The sequence below is a fragment of the Prionailurus viverrinus genome, chromosome A2, assembly GCF_022837055.1.
Source record: "Prionailurus viverrinus isolate Anna chromosome A2, UM_Priviv_1.0, whole genome shotgun sequence".
NCBI classification, from domain to species: Eukaryota; Metazoa; Chordata; class Mammalia; order Carnivora; family Felidae; genus Prionailurus; species Prionailurus viverrinus.
This window is the reverse complement of record NC_062562.1, coordinates 121,733,471-121,750,804: the sequence shown is the minus strand read 5'-3', so window position 1 is coordinate 121,750,804 and position 17,334 is coordinate 121,733,471. Positions and strand designations below refer to the sequence as shown.

Genomic DNA, 17,334 nt, shown 5'->3' with positions numbered 1-17,334 from the left:
CTCTGTGCTGATGGCTCAGAGCCTGGAGCCTGCTTCGGATTCTGTGTCTCCCTCTCTCTCTCTGCCCCTCCCCCACTCATGCTTTGTCTCTCTCTGTCTCAAAAATAAATAAACGTTAAAAAAAATCTTTAAAAAAAGAAATGGTGGTTTATATACACAATGGAGTACTATGTGGCAATGAGAAAGAATGAAATATGGCCCTTTGTAGCAACGTGGATGGAACTGGAGAGTGTGATGCTAAGTGAAATAAGCCATACAGAGAAAGACAGATACCATATGTTTTCACTCTTAGGTGGATCCTGAGAAACTTAACAGAAACCCATGGAGGAGGGGAAGGAAAAAAAAAAAAAGAGGTTAGAGTGGGAGAGAGCCAAAGCATAAGAGACTCTTAAAAACTGAGAACAAACTGAGGGTTGATGAGGGGTGGGAGGGAGGGGAGGGTGGATGATGGGTATTGAGGAGGGCACCTTTTGGGATGAGCACTGAGTGTTGTATGGAAACCAATTTGACAATAAATTTCATATATTGAAAAAAAAATAAAATAAAAGGTCTACAAGCTGCCTGCTTTGGCCACTTTCTTGAATTTCCTATTTCTATGAGCTTCTATACTTTCAAAATAAACTCATTTCTCTCCCGCTACTGTGTCTCATGTCAACTTAATTAGTACATCAGCCAAAGAACCTAGAGGGGGAAAAAAAGGAAAACTTTCTCACCCCTACACAGGCCACCATCACCTTGGGATTCCATCATCTGGTCTTCATGTCTCCTGTTTTCTTGCTCTCCTCCACTCAGCTCTCCGAATGAACTGTATAAGGGACATGTCGCTTGTCATGGCCTTCCCCACCACAAAACTTTCTGCTGGCTCCCCACGGCCCTCAGGATCAAGTTCAAATACCTTCACACTGTGCGAGGCCCTCCACTTCTCCAGCATTCCCTGCTGGAGCTCACCCCTGGGCCTTTGCTTGAGCTAATCTCTCTGCTCTTTTTACACTTGTCTCTTGGCTATATTCCAGGAGGACTTCTGATCCTGGAAGGCCAGGTGAAGAGTCCTTTTTTGTTCCTAGAGCAACATGCTCACCCTTAGAGCACCTGCCACCCGGATTACGTCACTCTGCTCAAAACTTGCAGTGTTTTTCCATCTCACTTGGGACAAAAAATTCAAAGCCTCCATTAATATGCTCTGCTGGGCTTAACTGCATTTCTGTAAGCTGAGTTTACCTATAAACGCCAGCATTTTCCTACCCACACCAGCTAAGCAGTTCCACTATATGGCAGTCCCTCCCTAATTATAAGCTTTACCTCTGGTGCTTGTTTTGGCAACACTGATAAGTTTGATCGTAATGTGAATTCCAAGTTCCTTCAGTAGGGAATAATCGGAAGAAAAACAGAAGAATACAGGTTGGGAAAGGAAAGAGTAGCAATAAAGAAATATGGAGAAAGAGGGATCTGAGGCGTGTATCAGCAGGGCCCGTGGGATGAGTTTCAGAGGCAGGGAGTAGATATTGAACTACACCGGAGCCATACATTTAAAAAGTCAGCCGACAGACGGATAGTGGATTGGACATTGGGCAAAAACACAGCTTTAAATTATAAAATAAAATAAAAAGCTATTTTATCCGCATCCCAGCAAAATGAATCTGTGAGTAGTTTACAGAAGTTGCTGGAGAGAGGGACCCTGAAAAGAGGGCAAACAGAAATAACAGAGCAAACCTGTTGGTTATTAATGTGACTCAATAATATTTAAGATCTGAGTGCCGACTCTGTGCCATTAGATTAGGAGTTGGGGACGCAGTATGGGTGAGACCGCCAGGATCCTGTTGTCAGGGAGTGTGTCTATGTGTGTGTGTTTACGTGTGTGTGTATATATATGGTTGTATACGTGTGTACACACGTATTGCATATACACATGCACATATACACATACAGGTATCCCCCACCGTTTGAAAGTCCCCACTACATCACTTTTACAAAAGACCTACATTAGCGCCTACTTTGACTAAATGAAAGAAATCGGAAAAGGATTTTTGCTTCCACGAAGCAAGGTGAAAAGCGAAAACAGCGCGCAGTGTTGGTTTTGCAACAAGCCTTACAGTGGCGGCATGCACCCCGAGCGGCGAGAACCGCCCCGCCAAGCTCTGTCCCGAGAACCACACTCAGCATCTCAGCAGCAAGCCGCCACAGCTTTGAACTGTGCCTGTGAGCACCTGTGCTTTGTCTTGATTTATTCTGTGTGCCCGTTAGTCAGACGTGTCCTAAGGTATCAGAAAAGCCTAAGAGAGGTCTGGGAATGCTCAAAAGTGGCCCTATATACACGAATGGTAATTGGTGCCTCAGTTTACAACATTTAAATGCTTACAAAATGTTTCGAAGGAACTCCACCTTCGGATAGCGGGGTAAAACTGCGTTCTTTGTTATTTATTTTCTGGATGTGATCCTCTGGTCTCCACAACTCAGATCCCAGTCTATTCAAGGCCACCCTCAGATAATTGCATTTAAGGCACCCATTGTCTGACTCTCCTCAAAATGCTTCAGTGACTCTCCATTCTGCCCCAAATCAAGGAATCCAGCCACATTCCTCCAAGGAATCTTTCAACCTTCTTTTGTATTTCTTGAGGAATTAAAACTGCTCCGGATTTCTCCCGCGTTCCTTTTCTATTTCCAAGGCTCTGCTCGCATTTCTGCCTCTTCTGGGAATGCACCCCTGGCCCCAGCCCTGCCATACCTCCCAACCTTGTGTTTCTCTTTTAAACTCTATATCAAAACCAAATTTACTTTACAAAATCTTTTTTCTTGTAAGCTTCTCCAAATCAGTCTTTTCCTTATATGATCCACACATCCTCTCTAAAGCACACTGTAATTCTCTATGGCACTACTCAGGTCTTTCACATATTAAAGGTTTAAACAATTTTTTTTAAGTTTTATCTTTTTATTTTGAGAGAGACAGAGAGAGAGAACATGAACAGGGAAGGGCAGAGAGAGGGAGAGAGAGAACACCAAGTGGCCTCCATGTTGTCAGCATGCACCCCGATGTGGGGCTCAAACCCACGAACTGGGAGATCATGACCTGAGCCCAAATCAAGAGTTAGACGCTTAACCTGAGTTACCCAGGTGCCCCTTAAATATTAAAGTTTTTGTATACTGTTCTTTCCCCTCATTTATTTATTTACCTTTACTCTGGGATTCCATTCATATGACGTTCTAGAAAAGGCAAAACTAGAGACAAGGTCAAGGTAAACATATCAGGCATTCTTTGGAGCAGGGAGGCCCAATCGGTGACACATTTCCCAGATACTTTGATGACAGACAACTGCCTTTACGCATCTGCCAAAACCCACAAACTCTTATAGCGTAAACAGTAAACCGTATGGACACAAATAAAAATAGTCATTTAAGAAGTTGGGATATCCCAGGAAAGAATGCAGAATGTGACAAAATTATCCAACAGTATTATAAATGAATGAAATAATCTCACTGTGCGTCATACAAAAAAAAAAAAGACAGTGATACAAGTAAATGTGTAAATGAATCAAAACTTTTAAGAATTAAGGTCAATGAATTCTATAGAAATCCCGGACTCTATATGATAGTGTTATTTCCCACAGAGGGAGTGGCTAGCCATTTTGAAACTGCTATCCATGCATACTGGTGTCCTGGAATTGGACAGTTTGTCGGTGACAAATGGTGGCTGTAGGCCAACTGGTCGTTGGAGTAGGAGGTTAAGGATAAGCGAGAAAAAAATGTCTGAAGGTCCAGATGAACACCCAGCAATGAGGAGGTGCAGGACGTAGTTCACTTTGGACACAGCATTGCCAGAATTTGCACGGAGGGTCTGGCAGAAGCTTGGGTCTCCGAATTCCCAGGAACAGTGCTGATGGCAGTGTTTGCTCAGCTGTTGTTTCTTTTCTCCAACAAGGTCAACGGCACCCAAATTAAAACAATAAAAATATCCAGTGCCAGAGTTCCCGTCACATCCTACTAAACTCTTCAGGTCCCAGGTACAGTTCTTGGAAATCTGTGTATCTGGAAACCCATGTCGTGGCTACACTGATAAGATATCTGTCCCAGCTGCTGTAGAACATGGTCATAAAACTCATCCAACCTCCTAATCTGGACATCTCATGTTTTGTCACAGAACTTTGCGTTTTGAGTTCCAGGTGCTCGGCTCCCCACCCTTTTCCCTGAGGAAAGCATCTTACCACCACAGTCTTAAGGTTTGTTTAAGGTGCGTCCGGATTTAATTACAAAAGAGCTAAAAGACCAACCATCACTTCTCTGGAAGTGAGATCATTTGTTTCTGCATTTCCCCTTATTTTTGAGTGGAAACTCTTCGCATGCAAAAACCAAGCCATTCCCCTTTTAGTACCGGCACATCCAGCTTTTTTTTTTTTTTAATTTAAATTTTATTTTTTAAAGTTTACTCATTTATTATTTCTGAGAAAGAGAGAGAGAGAGAGAGAGAGAGAGAGAGAGAGAGAAAGAGAGGAGTGTCAGTGAGCGCACCGTGGGGGAGAGGCAAAGGGAGAGGGGGAGACACAGAATCCGAAGCAGGCTCCAGGCTCTGAACTGTCAGCACAAAGCCTGATGCAGGGCTCGAACTCACAAACTGCGAGATCATGACCAGAGCCGAAGTGGAATGCTCAACCGACTGAGCCACCCAGGCGCCCCACCAGCTCTTTTATTTTTTTTAAACCGTGTGAGTAATCTATCAGTACTTTATTCAAATGAACTTTATATAAACCTTAGCCCCTTGCTCTCTGACATCTGTCTGCTCATGCAGGGGCAGGAAGGGAAGCTGCTGCCTTTATGCTGAAGCCCCTATTCCTCAAGCTGTCTTCACCCCTTTTAACCTTTGGTTACTCTGTCCTGAGAGATGGGAATTGAATTCAGCACCCATCTCCCTTTTTCAAGGATGCCCATGTTCCCAGGCTTTTAAGACTAAAATTTAAATGATGAGAAAACCTGATTTTAAAACCTTGGCCGGACCCGGAAACAACAACCTTGAAACTAAAAAAAAAACAGAAAGAAAAAAGAAAAAAAAAACAGAGGCCAGCATTAGGAGTCCAGGGCTTGGCACCAGGAATTGCTAATAAATAAATCATAGTTTGAACAGTGTCTCAAAAACAGGTTGAGGTTTCATACCTTCCTTTTTTTTTTTTTTCCAGACAAAAAGAACCACCAAAAAGAAACATGCTCTCGTCCCACCAGATTATCTGCAAACTAATAAATTAACACCGCTGTCAAAGGGAGCATATCACTCCAGCATCCCTGTTTCCGTTAAAGGCTTTCTCTCATTCACCCCAGCTGAAACCTCGGATTCCTTCCTCTCTTCCTTTTGAAATAGACAACTTTCGCTGAGACCTGGTTCCTTCTTTTTACTCCGCTACGCACACGGGTCACTCTGGAGTCTGGGGACAGAGGCCGCAGCATGCATAGGGTGACAACAATGACAACGGCAATGAGGAAAAGAAACGGGAAGGCATTTGCGCGCGCCAGGCATCGTTCCGAGGGCTTGACATGTATTAACTCACGTAAAAGGCACTTGACCCGCCCACCCCATGATGTAAGTACTTGTTAAGGGGGTTATGTCCACTTTACAGATGAGGTGCACTGTTTACTGCTAGCGAGGGCAGAGCGGAAAGGTGAGGCCAGGCCAAGTCAGGGTCCCTTGGCCACCAGGCCCTACAGTCTCTAAGTAATGACACCCCCCGGGCAAATAGCGAAGGTGAAAACCCAGGAATACATGGCAAGCCTGCAGCTGGGTGGGGGAGTGGTCCGATTATCCTCTGGCCTGTGACCGCGGTAGATGTTGCTTCACAAGGAGTGTGACAGCCAGCGCAGGAAGAAGGGGGCAGGGAGGGGGTATCGGAAGGAAAAGGAAGGGCAGGTGTTGCTGCGTAGAAGGCTGAGGCCCAAAGAGCGAAGTGCTAGGCCTTTGCCAGGGCTGAGTGACGGACTCAGAGCAGTCTGATTGGTGCCTCAAACGTGAGCCAGCGGCAGTCTTGGCAGGAGTAGACGGAGGGCACTTAAAATGGAAACTGCACAGGGTAACCCTAGCTCCGAGGCTGATACCCGCAACCGTAAACAGCCTGTACCTGAAACTCCCTCGTCAGGTAACATGGAACCTCCTGTGGGTGGACCATACTGGCCCACCTCTTTCTTTCTAAGAGTCAGCCCCCTACTCTCCTTTTCCATGCCCCTGCTGGCTGCAGGGCGAAAGGCAGGGGTTTTCAGCTTCTGGCCTCCCTTCGATGACTCTGAAACGGATGAAGATTTTGAACACTGCTCAAATATGAAAGGGCACGAATAACAACCAAGAGGGGGGGGAGATTCTGAAATTTCTGGAAAGCTCAAGATGTTCTCAAAGCTTTGTACCTGTCATAGATGATAACGTAAATGGATCTAGACCGACACCGAGAGGGTCTCACGTCAGGATCTGGTGATATTCTCATCCATTCCAGAACCTGCTTCCCCACCTCTCTGGTTGGCCCCTAGGACACCAGACCGGAGCTGTTCTGGGTATGTGCTTCTATAGCTCTGTCATCACCCTAGGACCGCTCTCTACTTCTGGGCCCTGTCGATGAAGAGGGGCAACCAAGGAATCCTTCTTTGTCCAATAGGTGATTCTCTACACCCTGCCTGATAGCTCTGTGGTCCATGCTGCTCACATCCTATGTTTCCCTTGGGCCACTTCTTTTAACGCTGTTGGGCCGCTAAAAGCATCGTCACCGGCATGTTGGCAAGAAGGTAGTATGGCAGAGTGGAAAAGGCTGGGCTCGATGGCAGGTTCTACAAGCTACTGTTCTCTTCTGGCCAAGTTAACACTTAAGGAAGCATCTGAGTTCAGTTTGCCAGCGGCTAAGCGATCTTGGTAGAGTGAGTCATCCAAGGAGGAAGCCATCAGACGTGCATCAGTGGGAGCCAGCCTTTCCTTACAGTTAAAAATAAGGATTCCAGAGGATTCCCTCCGTTCAACTCAACATATCCCAACAGATTTATCATCTCTCCTACTTCCCCCACCAAAAAGTGAACACTAAACTCGGGACTCATGCTGCCGCTCTTCTGTTATCATTGCTTTTCTGCACTGGTTCCTTTCTAAACCACGGGCATGTATTAATTTGATGTGCCCACTGGGCTCCTCACCAAGTTCTGATTTCTGTTCATCTGCAGAACAGAGATAACATATCCTGAGGGCAACAAGTGACCAGGTCCTTCTCAGCCCTAGTGGCCACGCTTGTCTACCCCCCGAGGGACTCTCTGACCCTTTATCATTTCATGGCCCTAGAGCGACTCTTTTACAATACGAGTAAATTTGAACACCCAGAAACAACCATGTCTCATGTTCCTCCTAAGAAGAAAGGCTGACATTCCGCCCCCCACCCCCCGCCCCGCCTCATCTTGAACTTAAGTTTAGTTCTGAACCGTCTAGCTTGGATGTGCGTGACACCTTCACGGAATAAGGTGAGTCGGCCAGGAGGTACTTCGTGCAAAGCAGCCAACGGGAACACGTCCTGGGAAGAATAAAGCACTCCGAATGACAACCCCCAGGGGGCCTGTGGAAACCACGGAGTGCCAGAATAACATCCCCTCCCATCTGGGCAACCATGCCAGGCTCTCCCCACTACTGCATGGCTGAATCCCTACAAAACACTCTGGGTATTCCCTCTCCCATCCACCACCCCCTACCCTACAACCAGAAAAATCTTTCCCAGACGCCATTTTCACCAGTCCCTCCTCTGGGTGAGAATGTTCAGTGGCTCCGCTGGTTTAAATACACCTTCTCGGGGCGCCTGGGTGGCTCAGTCGGTTAAGCGTCCGGCTTTCGCTCAGGTCACGATCTCGCGGTCCGTGAGTTCGAGCCCCGCGTCAGGCTCTGGGCTGATGGCTCAGAGCCTGGAGCCTGCTTCCGATTCTGTGTCTCCCTCTCTCTCTGCCCCTCCCCCGTTCATGCTCTGTCTCTCTCTGTCTCAAAAATAAATAAATGTTAAAAAAAAATTAAAAAAAAAAATAAATACACCTTCTCCATGAAGTACTTTCTGAAAACCCAGTGGGTCTTTCTCTCACCTGCCTCCTCTGTGCCTAATGTAGTCCTATAATTACGAATATTTCCCATTCTGACATGTGTGCCTTCCCAGCAACCCTGAGGGGTAAGTGTGAATGCCTTCATTTTTCACCACTTCGACCCAGTGGCTGCTGCATGCCAGGAATTCAATTTGTATTTGTTTGACTTTTGGTCTAAAATTTTCGACAAGCACAGCCTCAGGGGGGCGCCTGGGTGGCTCAGTTGGTTGAGCGTCCGATTCTTGGTTTTGGCTCAGATTATGATCTCACGGTCATGGGGATGAAGCCCTGTGTCGGACTCTGCCCTGAGCATGGAGCCTGCTTGGGATTCTCTCTTTCTCCCTTTCCCTCTCCCCCACTTGTGCTCTCTCTCTCTCTCTAAAAAAAGAAAAGAGAAAAAAAAAAGAAAAAACAGACAGTTTCAGGTTGCTGCTCTCTAGGGGGACAATATCCAGAATGAATAAATGATAAACAAATGATATCTAAAATAAATGACAATCAGAAAGTGGCATAAAATATTATGCTAACAGGTCAAAACAAAGGAAAAAAGGAAATAAGCAGGATGGCAGAATTAAGACTCTATATATTTCATACATATTAAAAAAATTTTGGGGGGCGCCTGGGTGGCGCAGTCGGTTAAGCGTCCGACTTCAGCCAGGTCACGATCTCGCGGTCCGGGAGTTCGAGCCCCGCGTCAGGCTCTGGGCTGATGGCTCAGAGCCTGGAGCCTGTTTCCGATTCTGTGTCTCCCTCTCTCTCTGCCCCTCCCCCGTTCGTGCTCTGTCTCTCTCTGTCCCAAAAATAAATAAACGTTGAAAAAAAAATTAAAAAAAAATTTTTTTTAACGTTTTATTTTTTAAGAGACAGAGAGGGACAGACCATGAGCAGGGGAGGGGCAGAGAGAGAGGGAGACCCAGAATCCGAAGCAGGTCCAGGCTCTGAGCTGTCAGCACAGAGCCCTATCTGGGGCTCGAACCCACAAACCATGAGATCATGACCTGAGCCAAAGGTGGATGCTCAACTGACTGAGCTACCCAGGTGCCCCTATATTTTTTAAACCTCTTTTGTAAAGTTATATTTCTTTCATCAGGAAAACATTTGACACATTTATATGTAAACGGACAAAGAGCCAAATAGAAGTAAATACAGGAAGGTATCTCCGTGCCATAATCCACAAGAAAAATATGAACTCTTGTTCTCACTCTTCTAGCTTTGTCAACATGAGGCTTAGTACTCTCACTCATTCAACAACACACAGTCTCTGAGCATCTCTTATGGGCAGGAACAGAGCAGGAGCAGCGGGAAAGCCAGATACTTCCACATATTACTGGCTGGATAAGACTCAGAAAGGTGCCAGCAGGGCAGAAACACCTGGAATCTACTCGAGCCACCTTGCTGGCATTTATGCAACATAGACAGGCCACTTCAGAATGTGCTGAGTGTGTAGCTCCAGGCATATGCTTCCAGCTGGCTGCTGAACATCTCCCCGCAAGGGCTCCATTGGCATCTTAAATCAACACATCCCCCCAAAACTCATTCTGTCCCATCCACACCCCAAACACATGTGTACACACACACACACACACACACACACACACACACACACCTGCCCTCCTTACACCTCTTGTGATACGGATCTCAGCACTCTCCTTGGAGTCCCATAGGCTCAAAGCCAAGACTCCCTATTTCACACTCTTGACATTCGATAGCTGGTCAGTTTCACTTACTGTCAACTTCTCTTGCAAAACATATCTAATTCCTACCTCCCTTTCTAGTTCCACCACCACATTTTGAGCTTACTCTTCACTTCTCACCCACACCACTTAAACCACGGCGCCATTCTTAGGATGGGAGGACGTCAACCTTCAGGTGTGTAGGAGGAGGTGGGAAGTCTGAGAGTCATGAATTTATTTATTGTTTATTTCAGTGATATGCATTTTTAAAGTTTATTTATTTATTTTGAAAGAGAGAGAGACAGAGACAGAGAATGAACAGGGGAGGGTAAAGAAAAAAGAGAGAGAGAGAGAGAGAGAGAGAGAGAGAGAGAGAGAGAGAATCCCAAGCAGGCCCCAAGCTTGACGCGGGGCTCTCACTCACAAACTGTTGAGATCATGACCTGAGCTGAAACCAAGAGTTGGACGCTTAACCAACTGAGCCACCCGGGTGCCCCGAGAGTCATGAATTTAAATGGTCTCCTAATGGGCCTCTTGCTTTCAAAATCTTCATTCTTTAGTTAAACTTTCACATTGATTGTCCAATTTTCTTTAGATCTAGGTGAGACACCCACAGGATGAGGATAAAACTCATTAGGCCTGGTGTTTAAGGCTGTCCAGAATCTGACCACATTCCATGTCTTCACCTCCCCCACCCCCAACACTTTATATACTGCCCACTGCTCATGCCTGCCTTGTTCCCCATTCCCTATATGGGTCTTGCACTTGGTATCTCATTGTTAATATTCATGCATTCTCTTTGCAGGACATACTCTTCTCCTCCCATTCTGCCAACTAAAATCAGACTATTTTCCAAGGGCTAGCTATGAAGCCTCTCACAGAGAAGCCTAAGTTACTCCAAGAGTCACAGTTGACTGTATTTCAACTCTCATCCACTTACCGTATAATAGCCACGCATTTTAGAAGTTTAACCTAGATAAGCAGATATCAACTGGGGGTTCCTGAGCCCTGGAGATCTACAGGAGACTGGCTCAGAGCCCTTCTTGATGCCCTTGGGAAGCCCAAAGCCTCCCAAAGATTGCTGCAGTTTCAGGGGAATTTATGTCTTGTGGGCACATTTGCTTCCAGGTTCCTTTTTTCACACATCATGTCTCTGCTCTACTCCTTATGGTCTCAGAAACACAGGTCAAAGCCTTCTATGAGTCTTTCCCTTCTTCTTCCACCCCACCCCCCTGCACCCCCTCAGGGTAACCCCTAAACACGCACATCATTCAAGAGCCTAGCAGACTTACTTGAAATGTGGGTGGAGAACAGGAGGATTTTTCAATCCAAGAATCAACAACCCCACATCGAGCCCTGGGCATCCCTGGCCCTCAGATGGCCTTTGCTCATCACAACACAGAAGGGTTTCATCTGGCCCAGCATCTCCGTAGCCACCTACCTCAAGTCAGTGTTCTGGCCCCTTCCCCCCATCCCCTTTCTTAACTATCTTTTCATTCTGCCCAACTACTTATGAATGAAGTACATTCTTCCTCTGACTTTGTGTGGTGCGGTATAGCCATTCTTATTTATTTATTTTTTGCCTCATTCCTGCTTTCAAGTTCCACCCGCCCCCACAACCCGTCCAGGGTTTATCAAGATGTGTTCCCAACACAGGTCCTTCCTTAAGAAGAATTCTGACTCTAGTTGCTGAGATCACATATTTCACATCTTGACATACATCTGTCTTCCCCAAGCCAAGTTCCTTGAGGCGGAAGTTATGTCTTCATCAACGCTTCCAGTGCTCAGCACAATGTCTTCCATACAATAAGCACTCCGAATATTCACTAAAATAAAATTAGGTTCTTTAACATGAAAATACAGCGTCCACTTTTTTTGCAAAAAGTATTTTTGTCATGAGAATCACAGAAGGGGCCCACCTGAGCCTCACACAACGTACTCTTATTAATGACGCTCCCTGCGTATCTTTAATAAAATGGGGCCACCTCAAATGCTCCCTTAAAAATACAGTAGCATCTGTTGAACAGAATGCCAGCAATTCCAGAGGACGGCAGAAATAAATTGAAGGTCATGACAGCTGCAGTGAATCAAAACGAGATGGAGGTTTGCGTTGTGCTTAATAACTGTCAAAAGTCTTCATGCAATTATGACAGGGGGAAGAATTTTGCATAAACTGAACAGACTTATCAGCTGAGGGAGTGAATTGTAGCAGAATAAAGGGGGAGCTATTTTTAGTTCACTCCTCTCAACTGTATTTTCGTCTTACACCTCCTAAAATTAGGCCTACTGATGAGGCTCTATGTAACCAGAGTGAGGTAGGCTGTTGCAACAATTGCTTCTGCAAATTTAGATACATCCCAGCCACTGTCCTTCCTTTGCACTGATGGAGTTCTGCCCCCCTTGGCAACTCGGTGAAGTCACCTTTGCACCCTAAGGAAGGGGCTGCACCCCAGCTCCAGGAAAAGCCATTTAAAGACCACCAACCTACTGGCTCCCAGGCCAAAGACTGTTCAGATGGCGAAGCATCTGGAAGTCACAAGCTTCATCAAGGAATAGAATGTCAATACAGTCAACAAACATCAACCGCCTTCGATGTGCCAGCTACCACTTGATCTCCGGTACCTTTAATCCCATTTTAGGAACCAATAATCCTTCACAGGCAGAAAGTATGTAAGACACTGTAAAACATTAATACACAAACATTTTTTTAAACCAGCACTTAAAAAATTCTACTAATCTTTGGTTATTCTCTTCGTTTTGGGTAACCATGCCCTCAAAGAGCTACTTTCAAAGATGCTGAATCTTTAACAAAACACGGAATATAAGTCTTGATGAAAAATCTTATGTCGATAGCGGGGGGGGGGGCGCGGAGGGGGGTTGTACATGTGCAGGGGCAGGAGGTATAAGGAAATTCTCCATTCTTTCCACTCAATTTTGTTACGAACCTAAAATTGCTTTGAATAATAAGGTCAGTTAAAAATAAACCACAGACACACACAAAAACATTTCAGATTCTCATATTTAAATGGAAACACTTTAAAGAAAATCATAATATCAAAGCACTCTAGTCATCAAAGTCATGGGGTAGGGGTGAGGTCAAGGAAGGGTTGGAAGCCCCAGATACCATCGGTGGCCAACAGCTGGTCCGCAAGAGTTGGAAATCTAGAAAGTGTGTTTTATGATACCATTGGAGGACGCCCGCACAGAGTTTTTTGAATTTTTTTTGTTAGCAAACAAGTGATTTAGACAACTGATAAGCCAGAAAAGGAAAACAAACAAACAGACCACAGAAGCCAACCACTGTGAAAGGGGCTGAGGAAAAGTTTGTGGAATTTTAAACAACGGCTGTGTCAACTTTCTGTGGAATGAAGTGGAGCATGATGAAACAAAAATCAAGAAAAAGAAAGTCACTTATTTATGTTTCTCTCAAATTGGAAAAAATGGTGCCATGATTGCTTCTGAAAGAGAAACAATTTGGTTTCCCTTCTGAAATGCTGGGTTATGAGGGAGCAAAGTTGAATTGCGCTAGGTCGCAGAGCCAGGACAAGGGTGAGATAAGGGAGGTGCTGAGGGTGCAAACTGAGAGAAGGTGGAAGTGCCCAGGGTGAGCGCCCTCGTCACCCCTGCTCTGTCTTCCACCCTGGTGAGCCCGGCAGCCATTTTAACCTAATCCCTTAATGATGAAGGTCCGTGGCCACTCAGTTCTGGCTCTCCATACACTCTTTATTCTTTGCTGCAATGAATACATATTACTTTGGATTCTGATTTTTCCACGTGTCTTATCCAAGGGGGAAGACCAAAGGACTTCACTGATTTAGGAATCCCACAGCCTAGCATAATGATTGGTAAGAAAACAGACATTAGAGGGATTTATGCCTATTGACTGATAGGTTTTAAGATTTACTAATGAAAGGTAACAAAAGTAAAAAAAAAATCCCTCACACTTCTTATGCCGCCCATGAGGTTCTTCCTTGACTGTATCCTATGCCATCACCCTTCCGTACGAGGGTATGATCCCATTTTCATGTTTAGGTCCAGTGATCCAGCAAGGCAAAACAAATATAAATAAATCAGAAGAAAAAAAAAAAAGCAAATTAGAATATCAAGGCTGATAATGACCTTATTTTACCAATATTTAAAGAGAGAGCTATCAAGGATTCTACTTCTCAATATTTAAGAAAAAATTTTTTTAACGTTGATTTATCTTTGAGACAGAGAGAGACAGAGCACGAACGGGGTTGGGTCAGAGACAGAGGGAGACACAGAATCTGAAGCAGGTTCCAGGCTCTGAGCTGTCAGCACAGAGCCCGACGCGGGGCTCGAACCCACGGACCTCGAGATCATGACCTGAGCCGAAGTCGTACGCCCAACCGACTGAGCCACCCAGGCGCCCCATCTACTTCTCAATATTTTAAAGTTGGAAGGAAACAAAGTTATTTATTAAGTGTGACCAAGATTTAGGGAAAGGAAAACTATAGTTTTTAAGGATAGATAAGGGAGATATATAACAGGGGGAAGGATGTGGAAGAATGAAGAAAGGTGGAAGGAGAAATAGGGATATAACCATTGCTGTGCATATGAATGAAGGTGGGGGGTATGCCTGTAGGGTTTTCAGGGGAAAAAGACAGAAAAGGAAAGCCTGTGAGGGAGATATCTCTCTCCAGCTACATCTCTACGTACATACATACCTATATATAAGAGAAACACACAAAAGAACACATATTCCGAGACAAAGACAGAGTTGCCACATAAAAACGGGGCACTCAGTTAAGTCTGAACTTCAGATAAACAAGAAAAATGTCAAGTTTAAGTATGTCCGTATCTGTTCCCTACTTACACTAAAACAATGATTTGTTTTAGTTGTAGTACAGCTGTTTAACTGAAATTCACGTTTAACTAAGCGTCTTGTATTTTTATCTGCTAACTCTGGCAACAGAGAGAAAGTAATAGAGGGAAGGTGGCCTGAAAAAAAGTGAAGGAGACCAAGAAAAGAGAGAGTGAGATGATTGGAAAAAAAAGAAAAAAAGAGGACTGACGTTCACTTTTTGTGGTTTCTCTGGTGCCATTAAAGACCCGAACCCACTCTGTACTTTCGCCAGGCTAGGTCTACACCAGGACCTGCGAAGGCTCACCCTGGGTCCACCCATGCACTCCAGCCATAACTGAACCCCATCGCTGCAGCAGGAAATCAGCTAGTAACAGCAAGGTCCTGGGAAGGGAGCCAGCAAAGGCTATGCAGTGAGCAAGCAGAGAGCTTTTCTTCGTGATGGCTGGAAGACGGTCCCATAATGGATGTTAAAATGATTTAAGGTTGCACGGAATCGACACAACTCTTGATCCGAGCTTCCAGAAATAGAAGTGATCTGTCCATTGATTCTGAAATGCATGACTCCTGCAGCAACCTCAGCAGTTTATGTCATTCGTAGCAAAGGCTTTTGGAGGCCTTTAAACGAGGTCTTAGGGGCAGAAGGCCCCTTCGAATCAGAGATTCTGCACGTTTCTAAACAGTAGACAAAAGAAGACAAAACAGAGAAAGCAAGAACAGAACAATCGATAAAAGCACAAAAAGTTGGGGGAAAGGACGTGCATACGCAGCAGGGGAGTGAAGAAACAAGCTGCAGATTCTGTCTGGGGGTGGCTGGCTCTGGGACCAGATTTGCCCCAAGTGACCTGTCCTCAAGGTGCGGTGGGGTAGCTGAGGGGGGCGTCACCGAGATGGTGGAGGTGCTGAGGTTTCTGCACTGGCCGACGAATGAAGGCATCGTGTATGCGTTTGCCAGGGCGCCGTAACCAAGTCCCGCAGCCTGGGAATTTATTAAACAACAGGAACTTACTTCCCCACAGTACTGAGCCTAGAAGTCTGAGATCCAGGTGTCTGCAGGGTTGGTTTCCTGTGAGGCCTCTCTCCTTGGCTTGCAGGCGGCCGTCTCCTGCCTGTCTGCATCCCTATCTCCTCTCTTACAAAGACACTGGGTCTATTGGATTAGGGCCCAGCATAATGACCTCATTTAACCTTACTTTTCTCTGCATTCACCCTAGCAGTCACATTCTGAGGTCCTGGCGGTTAGGACTTTAACAAACGAACTGGAAGGGGACAGCCCATACCGTGCTGAATCTGTGACTCGGTGTGTAGGTTGTGTAGCTATAACCCACCTCCCACCACTGGGCACCTCCAACCTTTACCAGCAAGAACTTGGTAATTGTGAACAAACACCCTGGCTTAGGTCAGTTCTGCCTTAGGGCCCTCTGCGTGTCGCGGTGGGTCTGAGGTCCTCGTACATAAAACAGGACTCCCAATTTGACCCTGACCCATTTGAACAGTGTGTCAAGGTCAAACGGATGTTAAAATTAGCCCACCTGTTGCCGCACAGTGTTATCTGTAATGAAACAACAATACCCATAATTGCTGGTGGATGTTAATACTGCATACCAGAACGCCCCACTCTGTATCTTCGCTTCCAATTTAATCTCACGGAGGATTAAAGGACAGAGCCACAGCTGAAAATTCTTTTGAGGGCCTCAGAATAGTGTTCTATAAATATAGAGAAAATTCTGGGAGGAGTACATCTCTGGTTCAACCTTTCAAATTCTTTTTATGCTGATGTCACCACCAGCAGGTGGCTTGCCTGTGTAACATGAGCTTTGTGTCACCAGCGAACCCCTGGGAGGGTGCGCTCTCATTCACAGAACACCAATTTCCGGAGAAGCTCCCGAGGCCTGGACCCACCCTTGGCACTGCTCATGCTGTGAAGGGTAAGGCCGCATGACCTCCCTCCTTAGGGAGTTGATCAAGGTAGGGTGAAGACAGGCGATACACAAATTGTCTCAAGCGCAATGGCGTTTAAACTTGGCAAGATGCTACCAAGACGTGAATGCGGGATGAACTGTGAGCTTTCGTTTCATAATGAGTTCGCATGAATTCTAAAGCCAGTGAAAGGAAAAAGACCGTCCGTATGCACCATAACAATACCATCTAACACTTTTATGGCTGTTATTCCCTGCTAAGCACTTTACATGTATTAATTCATTCAGTCTTTGCATCAGCCATTATGAAGCAGGTAGTACTTAAATAGAGAACAAAACTAAGGCACAGAAAGTTTAAATAGTTTGCCCAAGGCCACTCAATTTCCAGGATAGAAACTCAGGAAGGCTGGCTCGGAAATCTTCATCACTTTGCTGTGTTACCTCTAAAGAAGGAGCTATGCTAGTCGGGCAAAGATCCCTGTGGAAATGCAAATGGGGGAAGCACATCAGAGAAAATATTCTGCTAGTCCTGCTCTCCGGCCTCCTAACACTGGCTGTCTTGGGCTTGGAGGGCATGTCCCAGCCATCTCTGCCATAACTGCAGCCCTGGAGGCCGGGCGGTACAAGGGACAGCATGCAGGTGACGAAGTGCCAAGACTCCACCCGTTGTGCGACTCTGAGCAAGTACTTAATCTCTCTGGACCGCCGTTCGTCCGCCATGAATTGGCTATGATTCTGGTAGATGCTGCTGGGTCTCATCACCGGCCTGCTCTGCCTCGCCCGGAAGCTGACACCAGACAGCGCCCCGACATGCTAACTGCTTGTGGGTCTCTGTCAGAGGGATTCCCCGGAGGGGCGT

The 17,334-nt window shown here is 45.8% G+C and overlaps 1 protein-coding gene across 2 annotated transcripts in view; it reads right to left on the bottom strand.

Moving 5' to 3' along the window:
• WIPF3 (WAS/WASL interacting protein family member 3) overlaps nucleotides 1–17,334 on the bottom strand; it is an 83,252-nt gene that overhangs the window by 33,175 nt on the left and 32,743 nt on the right. The gene's annotated exons all lie outside the window — the stretch shown is intronic.